The sequence below is a fragment of the Melospiza melodia genome, chromosome 3 (assembly GCF_035770615.1).
Source record: "Melospiza melodia melodia isolate bMelMel2 chromosome 3, bMelMel2.pri, whole genome shotgun sequence".
Lineage (NCBI taxonomy): Eukaryota > Metazoa > Chordata > Aves > Passeriformes > Passerellidae > Melospiza > Melospiza melodia.
The window spans coordinates 138,726,232-138,736,322 of NC_086196.1; the positions used below are offsets into that span (position 1 = coordinate 138,726,232).

Genomic DNA, 10,091 nt, shown 5'->3' on the forward strand with positions numbered 1-10,091 from the left:
GGAATGATGAGGGATAACACAGCAGGAATGACGGGATAACAGCCCTGAGGGGAGAGCGGGAATGCCAGGATAACCAACGATGGAGCGGGAATTCTGGGATAACACAGCCCTAAGGCAGTGGGATAAGGGAGCAGGAACTCTGGGACTGCGGAGTGGAAATTCTGGGATAACAGAGCCCTGAGAGACCTGGATAACAGAGCGGGAATTCTGGGATAACAGAGCAGGAATTCTGGGATAACAGGGCGGGAATTCCAGGACAATGGAGGCCTGAAAGACCGGGGTGACTGAGTGGGTGACAGAGTTCTGGAATGACAGAGCTGGAATTCCGCGATTACGGAGCGGGAATTCCTGGATAACAGAGCCCCGAGAGACTGGGATAACAGAGCTGGAATTCCGCGATAATGGAGTGGGAATTCCTGGGATTACAGAGCCCAGAATTCCAGAGCCTTGAGAGCCTGGGATAATGGAGAAGGAATTCCACAGCCCTGAGAGACTGGGATAACGGAGCTGGAATTCCTGGGATTATGGAGCTGGAATTGCTGGGATTGTGGAGCTGGAATTGCTGGGATAATGGAGCTGGAATTCCCAGAATTCTAGAGCCCAGAATTCCAGAGCCCTGCGAGCCTGGGATAACAGAGCTGGGATTCCTGAGGTTCCAGAGCCCGGCATTCCCAGGATTCCAGAACCTGACACTCCTCCCACTTTTCCAGACCCTGATATTCCCAGATTTCCAGGATGTGGCTCTGGAGCCTGGCATTCCTGGAATTCCAGAGCCCTGGCATTCCCAGATTTCCAGCAGGATGTGATTCCTGACATTCCTTGAATTCCAGGGCCTGAAATTCCTGGAATTCCAGAATTCTGACATTCCCGGATTTCCTTTCTTGTTGGAGTTTCCCTCTTTTTTGTATCAGATTTTCCCAAGTTTTCAGGTTGGATTCCCTTAGGTCCGGAGTTCGATTTTCCCTCTTTTCTGGGCTGGAATTTCCCAAGTTTTCCCATTGGATTTTCCCCCCTATTTTAATTGGATTTCCCCCCATTTTTAGGTTGAATTTCCCTCTCTTTGGGGTTTGGATTTTCCCTCTTTTTTGGGTCAGATTTTCCCAAGTTTTCAGGTTGGATTCTCCCAGGTTTGGGGTTGGATTTTCCCTCTTTTTGGAGTTTGGATTTTCCCAAGCTTTTTGCTGGATTTTCCCCTGGTTTAGGTCAGTTTTTCCCACTTTTTTCAGTTGGATTTTCCCTCTTTTTTTGGGCTGGAATTCCCAACTTTAGGTTGGATTTTCCCTGTTTTGTGGTTGAATTTCCCAATTTTCCCTTTTCTTTGAGGTTTGGATTTTCCATCTTTCAGGCTGGAATTTCCCTCATTTTTAAAATTGGGTTTTGCCTCTTTTTAGGTTGGATTCTCCCTTTTCTAGGTCAGATTTTCCCTCTTTTTTTTTGGGCGGGATTTTCCCTCATTTTCCCACTCTTTGGGATTTGGATTTTCCCTCTTTTTTAGGTCAGATTTTCCCAAGTTTTCAGGTTGTAATCTCCCAGATTTGAGGTTGGATTTCCCAAGTTTCAGGTTTGGATTTTCCCTCCTTTTTGGGCTGGAATTTCCCTCTTTTAGGTCAGATTTTCACTCCTGTTTTAGTTGGATTTTCCCTCTTTTTTAGGCTGGATTTCCCTCATTTTCCTATTCTTTGGAATTTGGATTTTCCCAAGCTTTTTGCACTGGATTTTTCCCTCTTTTAGGTCGGATTTTCCTGTCTTTTTTTCAGTTGGATTTTCCCTCTTTTTTAGGCTGGAATTCCCAAGTTTAAGTTGGAATTTCCCTCATTTTTTAAACTGGGTTATCCCTCTTTTTAAGTTGGGTTCTCCCTTTTTTAGGTCAGATTTTCCCTCTTTTTTTGGGCTGGAATTCCCACTTTTGGGGTTTGGATTTTCCCTCTGGGCTTTGGATTTTCCCAAGTTTTTTTCCTGGATTTTCCCTCATTTTCCGACTGGAATTTCCCGAGTTTTCCCCCTGGATTTTTCCCTTATTTTGAGTTGGATTTTCCCCAGTTTTCCCTCAGGAATGTTTCAAATAAATAAATGTGTTCCTCTCTCTGGAATTGCTGGCTTTTTCCTTGGGATTTGGGTTTTCCAGAGTGGAGGAAGCCTGGATGGGATTTGGGTGCTCTGAGGGGGGAAATTCCCCAAAAAACCCCAGAATATTTCCATAAAAACCCCAAAAATTCCCCAAAAACCTGGAATATTCCCATAAAACCTTTGATTATCCTCAAAAACCTGGAATATTCCCATAAAACCGTGGAATATCCTCAAAAAGCCTGGAATTATTCCATAAAAATGAAATAACAGAAAACTTTGGAGTATTTTCAGGAATTTATGGAATAGCTTCAGAAAACCTTGGAATATTGAGAGAAAACAATGGAACAGCATCAGAAAAACTTGGAATATTGACAGAAATTTATGGAATATCCTCAGAAAACCTTGGAATATTCCCACAACGCCCTGGAAAACCTTGGAATAGTGACAGAAATTTTTGGGATGTCTTCACAAAATCTTGAAATAATGACAGAAATTTATGGGTTATCGTGGTAAAACCTTGGAATATTGTCAGGAAATTATGGAATATCTTCACAAAAGCTTGGATTATTGACAGAAATTTATGGAATATCTTCACAAAACCTTGGAACATTCCCACAAACGCCTGGAATTCCCAGTTCCAAGGCAACAGGAAAAGCCAATTCCCATTAACGAAGCCCCGACCCCAATTAACTTAAATCCACCAACAAACACCTGGAAAAAGGCAGGAATTTGGGGGGATCCTGGAGAATTCCAGGATTTCCAGTGGAATTCAGCAGCAGCTGGGCAGGAAGGGAGAGGGGAGGGACCCCCAAGGGAAAGAATTCCCAAGGGAATGAAGGATCCCAAGGGAATCAGGGACCTAAAGGGAATGAGCATTCCCAAGGGAATGAGGGATCCCAAAAGGAAAGGGAATTCCCAAAGGATCAGGGATCCCCAAGGGAAAGAATTCCCAAGGGAATGAGGGATCCCAAAGGAATCAGGGATCCCCAAGGGAAAGAATTCCCAAAGGAAAGGAGAATTCCCAAGGGAATGAGGGATCCCAAGGGAAAGGAGAATTCCCAAGGGAATGAGGGATCCCAAATGGGAAGGGAATTCCCAAAGGGATCAGGGATCCCAAAAGGGAAGGGAATTCCTAAAGGGATCAGGGATTCCCAAGGGAAAGAGAATTCCCAAAGGGAAAGGAGAATTCCCAAGGGAATGAGGAATCCCAAAAGGGAAGGGGATTCCTAAAGGGATCAGGGATTCCCAAGGGTAAGAATTCCCAAAGGAAAGGAGAATTCCCAAGGGAATCAGGGATCCCAAAGGAATGAAGGATCCCAAAGGGAAGGGAATGAAGGGATTCCCACGGAAATGAAGGATTCAGGGAAGGGGTTTAGGGAGGGATTCCCAAGGGAAAAGAAGGGGAAGATTCCCAAAGAAAGGGAGGGAATGGTGGATTTGGAAGGGATGGGATTTGGGAAAGGATTCCCAAGGGAATGAAGGATGTGGGAGGGAAGGGATTTGGGAAAGGATTCCCAAAGAAAGGAAGGGGATGAGGGATTCCCAAGGGAAGGATTCCAAAGGGAATGAAGGATTTGGAAAGATTGGGAAGGGATCCAGGGAAAGATTCCCAAGGGATTTGGGGAAGGGAAAGATTCCCAAGGAACTCAGCATTCCCAAGGGAGGGAAACATTCCCAAGGGAATGAAGGATTCCGAAGGGATTTAGGGAGGAATTCCCAAAGGAATGAAGGATTTAAGGAAAGGATTTAGGGAAAGATTCCCAAGGGAATGAAGGGAAAGATTCCCAAAGAAAGGAAGGGAATGGTGGATTTGGAAGGGATGGGATTTGGGGAAGGATTCCCAAGGGAGCTCAACATTCCCAAGAAAAGGAAGGGAAGGATGCCAGGAAAAGAAGGATTCGGGAAGGGAAGGGAAGGGAAGGGAAGGGAAGGGAAGGGAAGGGAAGGGAAGGGAAGGGAAGGGAAGGGAAGGGAAGGGAAGGGAAGGGAAGGGAAGGGAAGGGAAGGGAGATTCCAGAGGGAAGGGATTTAGGCAAGGATTCCCAACTGGAAGGGAAGGATTCCCAAGGGATTTAGGGATTTGGGAAGGATTTAGGGAAGGATTCCTGATCCTGCTGATCCCAATCCCGCTGCTTCCACTGCTCCCACTGCTCATCCCAATCCTGATCCCAGTGATCCTGCTGATCCCGGTCCTGATGATCCCGATTTCAATTCCAATGATCCTGATCCCAATCCTGCTGATCCTGATTTCAATTCCAATGATCCTGATCCCAATCCTGATGATCCCGATCCCGCTGATGCCGGTGTGGATCCCGGTGCTGATCCCAGTGCCGATCCCGCTGCAGATCCCGGTGTGGATCCCGCTGATCCTGGTGTGGTTCCTGGTGCTGATCCCGGTGCTGATCCCAGTCCAGATCCTGCTGCAGATCCCGGTGCAGCTGCCGGTGTTCCTCCTGATCCCGGTGCCGATCCTTGTGCGGCTCCTGGTGCTGATCCCAGTGCTGATCCCAGTGCTGATCCCAATGCTGATCCTGCTGCAGATCCTGGTGCAGATCCTGCTGATCCCAGTGTTGATCCCGGTGCTGATCCCAGTGCTGATCCCAGTGCTGATCCCAGTGCTGATCCTGCTGATCCCAGTGCTGATCCCAGTGCTGATCCCAGTGCTGATCCCAGTGCTGATCCTGCTGATCCCAGTGCTGATCCCAGTGCTGATCCTGCTGATCCCAGTGTTGATCCCGGTGCTGATCCCGGTGCCGTGGACCCCGGTGTTGATCCCGCTGCAGCTCCTGCTGATCCGGGTGTGGCTCCCGGTGCTGTGGATCCCGGTGATCCTGGTGTGGATCCCGGTGCAGATCCTGGGGCAGCTCCCGGTGATCCTGCTGATCCCGGTGTGGATCCCAGTGCTGATCCCGGTGATCCCAGTGTGGCTCCTGGTGTGGATCCCCATACTGATCCCAATGATCCCGGTGATCCTGCCGATCCCGGTGTGGATCCCAGTGCGGATCCCAGTGCAGCTCCTGCTGATCCCGGTGTGGCTCCTGGTGTCGATATCAATGATCCCGGTGATCCTGCCGATCCTGGTGTGGATCCCGGTGCAGATCCGGGTGACGATCCTGGTGATCGCGGTGTGGATCCCGGTGTTCCTGGTGTGGATCCCGGTGCAGATCCCAGTGATCCCAATGCCAATCCCGGTGTTCCCAGTGCTGTGGATCCTGGTGCAGATCCCAGTGCTGATCCCGATGCCAATCCCGGTGTTCCCGGTGTGGATCCCAGTGTGGATCCTGGTGCTATGGATCCCGATGCTGATCCCGGTGTTCCCGGTGCTGATCCCAGTGCCGATCCCGGTGTTCCCGGTGCCGTGGATCCCGGTGCGGATCCCGGTGTGGATCCCGGTGCCAGGGGGCTGTAGACGAGGAAGTCGTGGCGGCCGCAGTAGCGGGCAGCGAATTCCCTCCCGTCGGCCGTGGGGTCGGAAAAGGCCAAATCCCGGGAGCTCAGCACGGCCCCGAACACGAACGTGCGCCTGGAACGGGACAGCGCGCGTCAGAGCAGAGGGGAACCGGCAACGGGGAAACGGCGCCAGGAAAAATAACGGGGAAAATAACGGGGCAGCACCGGGAAAAATAACGGGAAAATGGAAAACACCAAGAAAAATCAACGCCAGGAAATGGAAAACAGCGGGAAAAATAAACAGCGGGAAATGGGAAGCACTGGGAAAAATAAATAATGGGGAAATGGGAAGCACTGGGAAAAATAAATAGTGGGGAAATGGGAAGCACTGGAAAAAATAAATAATGGGGAAATGGGAAGCACTGGGAAAACGTCGGGAAAAGCAACGAGGAAAATTTCAGGAAATGGGAAACACCAGGAAGAAGAATGGGAAAATGGAGAACACTCGAAAAACATTCCTGCCTGAATCCCGGTTTTCCTGTTATCCCTGCTCAAATCCCACTTTCCCCATCCACAATTCTGTTTCCCCATCCCCAGTCCCAGTTCCCCATCCCCAATCCCAGTTCCCCATCCCCAATTCCATTTCCCCATTCCCAATTCCATTTCCCCATCCCCAATTCCATTTCCCCATCCCAAATCTCAATTTCTCCACCCCAAATCCCAGTTCCCCATCCTACATCCCATTTTCCCATCCGAAATCCCAGTTCCCCATCAACAATTCCATTCCCTCATCCCAAATCCCATCCCCCCATCCCCAATCCCACTTTCCCCATCCCAAATTCCAGCTCCCCCTCCCCAATCCCAGTTCCCCATCCCCAAATCCCATTACCCCTTCCCCAATCCCACTTTCCCCATATCAAATCCCAGTTTCCCATCCCACGTGCCATTTCCCCATCTCCAATCCCAGTTCCCCATTCCCATTTCCCCCTCCCCATTTTCCCATCCACAATCCCATTTCCCCCACCCCACATCCCAGTTTCCCCGTCCCCAATCCCAGTTTTTCCTCCCCACTCTCCCTTTCCCGCTCCCTCCCATCCCGCCATTCCCAACATTCCCACCTGTTTTCCCACCTGAGCGCGCCCAGCACTCCTCCAGACCTGGCAATCCCAGTTTCCCGTGTTCTCCCTCCCCAAATCCCAGTTCCCCATCCCAAATTTCCAGTTCCCCGTCCCAATTCCCATTTCCCCACCCCAATCCCCAGTTTCCCCCATCCCCACTCCCTGTTTCCCCCCGCCATTCCCACCATTCCCGGCTGTTGTTTCCCCCCACCTGAGTGCGTCCAGCACTCCTAGACCTGGCAAATCCCAGTTTCCCGTGTTCTCCCTCCCCAGTTCCCATTTCCCCTCCCCAATCCCCGTTTTCCCCCATCCCCACTCCCCGTTTCCCCCCGCCATTCCCGCCATTCCCGGCAGTTGTTTCCCCCACCTGAGGGCGTCCATCATCCTGCGGGCGATGCCGCGGCGCCGCCGCGCCCCCAGCACCCAGAGGCGGCTGATGCCGCACGCCGCCGGCTCCGGGCACAGCGAGCAGCGCCAGGCGCGGGCACACGGGTCGCTCTGCGGATCCCGACGGGAATCCCCACGGGAATCACGATGGGGGTCACGGGGATCCTGGGAATTCTGGGGGTCCTGGGGGTCTGGCAATGGTGCCAAGCCCGGCTCCGGCAGCACGCGGAATGCCTGCGGGAATGGGGATGGAAGTGTGGGAATGGGGAATTGGGAATGGGGATGGAAACGTGGGAATGGGGAATTGGGAATGGGGAATTGGGAAGGGGGATGGAAACGTAGGAATGGGGATGGAAACATAGGAATGGGGAATTGGGAATGGGGATGGAAACGTGGGAATGGGGAATTGGGAATGGGGATGGAAACGTGGGAATGGGGAATTGGAAATGGGGATGGGAATTGGGAATGGGGAATTGGGAATGGGGATGGAAACGTGGGGATGGGGAATTGGGAATGGGGATGGAAACGTGGGGATGGGGAATTGGGAATGGGAATTGGGAATGGGGAATTGGGAATGGGGATGGAAACGTGGGGATGGGGAATTGGGAATGGGGTGGGGATGGGAATTGGGAATTGGGAATGGGGAATTGGGAATGGGGATGGAAACGTGGGGATGGGGAATTGGGAATGGGGTGGGGATGGGAATTGGGATTGGGAAATTGGGGATGGGAAATTGGGGACGGGAAATTGGGGATGCGGGAATGCCTGGGGGGGTCACCACGCACGTGGCGGATGGGCTGTGCCACCAGGCAGCCCAGCACGCACTGCCCGGGGCTCACGAACAGGTACAGCCGCGACTGCGCCGGGAACAGCCGGGAACGCTGCCCGGAACCCGGCCGGGACTGCTCCGGGAAACCCAGCTCGGAATCCACCACGGCCAGAACCTCCTCGGCCTGCGGGGAGAAACGGGGGGGGAATTCCTGGGGAAACGGGGTGGGAATTCCGGGAGAAACGGGGTGGGAATTCCTGGGATAAACAGGGTGGGAATTCCTGGGGAATGGGGTGGGAATTCTGGGATAAATGGGGTGGGAATTCCTGGGAGAAACGGAGTGGGAATTCTGGGATAAATGGGGTGGGAATTCTGAGAGAAATGGGGTGGGAATTCCGGGATAAATGGGGTGGGAATTCCGGGATAAATGGGGTGGGAATTCCTGGGATAAATGGGGTGGGAATTCTAGAGAAATAGGGTGGGAATTCCTGGGATAAATGGGGTGGGAATTCTGAGAGAAACGGGGTGGGAATTCCTGGGATAAATGGGGTGGGAATTCCTGGGAGAAACGGGGTGGGAATTCCTGGGATGAATGGGGTGGGAATTCTGAGAGAAATGGGGTGGGAATTCCGGGATAAATGGGGTGGGAATTCCGGGATAAATGGGGTGGGAATTCCTGGGATAAATGGGGTGGGAATTCCAGGAGAAACGGAGTGGGAATTCTGGGATAAATGGGGTGGGAATTCTAGAGAAATAGGGTGGGAATTCCTGGGATAAATGGGGTGGGAATTCCTGGGATAAACGGGGTGGGAATTCCTGGGATAAACGGGGTGGGAATTCCTGGGGAAATGGGGTGGGAATTCCTGGGAGAAACGGGGTGGGAATTCTGAGAGAAACGGGGTGGGAATTCCTGGGAGAAACGGGGTGGGAATTCTGAGAGAAATGGGGTGGGAATTCCTGGGAGAAACGGGGTGGGAATTCTGGGACAAATGGGGTGGGAATTCTGGGACAAATGGGGTGGGAATTCTGAGAGAAATGGGGTGGGAATTCCGGGATAAATGGGGTGGGAATTCCTGGGATAAATGGGGTGGGAATTCCGGGATAAATGGGGTGGGAATTCCTGGGATAAACGGGGTAGGAATTCCTGGGATAAATGGGGTGGGAATTCCGGGATAAATGGGGTGGGAATTCCTGGGATAAATGGGGTGGGAATTCTGAGAGAAACGGGGTGGGAATTCCTGGGAGAAATGGGGTGGGAATTCCTGGGAGAAATGGGGTGGGAATTCCTGGGAGAAATGGGGTGGGAATTCCTGGGAGAAATGGGGTGGGAATTCCGGGATAAATGGGGTGGGAATTCCTGCGAAAAATGGGGTGGGAATTCCGGGATAAATGGGGTGGGAATTCCGGGATAAATGGGGTAGGAATTCTGGGATAAATGGGGTGGGAATTCCGGGATAAATGGGGTGGGAATTCCGGGATAAATGGGGTGGGAATTCTGGGATAAACTGAGTGGGAATTCTGGGATAAATGGGGTGGGAATTGCTGGGGAAATGGGGTGGGAATTCCTGGGGAATGGGGTGGGAATTCCTGGGGAAATGGGATGGGAATTGCTGGGAAAATGGGGTGGGGACTTCTGGGGAAATGGGGTGGGAATTCTCAGAGAAATGGGATGGGAATTCCCATGAAAACGGGATTTGTTCCCAAGAAAGGCTGGGTTTGCACAGGGATTTAGGGATTTCTGTGGGATGGGAATCAGGGATTGGGTCCAGCTGGGATTTAGGGATCAGATCCCATTGGGATTTGGGATTTTGGGATCAGACTCTGTTGGGATTTGGGATCAGATCCTGCTGGGATTTAGGAATCAGACTGCATTGGGATGTGGGATTTAGGCATTGGCTCCCATTGGAATTTGGGATTTAGGGATCAGCTCCCATTGGGATTTCAGGATCAGGCCCCGTTGGGATTTTGGGATCAGACCCCGTTGAGGATTTGGGATTTCGGGATCAGCTCCCATTGGGATTTCGGGATCAGCTCCCATTGGGATTTCGGGATGAGACCCCGTTGGAATTTGGGATTCCAGCTCCCATTCCCGAAGGAAACCCCAGGAATTGTCTGTACCTTCCTGAGGGCGTATTTGGGATCCTCGGGAAGGATCAGGAGGATTTTCCCATCCCAGAATTCCGCCACCACGCGCTCCTGCTTCCAGCCCTGCCGAGGGAAAATCCCGGGAATCACCTCGGGATTGGGGGATCCAGGATTGGGGGAATCCAGGGAATCCCCTCAGGATTGGGGGAATCCAGGGAATCCCTCAGGACTGGGGGAATCCTGGGAATCCCCTCAGGATTGGGGGAATCCAGGGA

The 10,091-nt window shown here is 51.9% G+C and overlaps 1 long non-coding RNA gene across 1 annotated transcript; it reads left to right on the top strand.

Annotated features, from left to right (window-relative positions):
* Window positions 1–615: 615 nt before the first annotated feature.
* Window positions 616–2,090, top strand: LOC134416519 (uncharacterized). The gene is made up of 2 exons (XR_010027290.1): window positions 616–1,412; window positions 1,867–2,090. It is a non-coding gene; the product is annotated as an uncharacterized LOC134416519 (long non-coding RNA).
* Window positions 2,091–10,091: the final 8,001 nt, after the last annotated feature.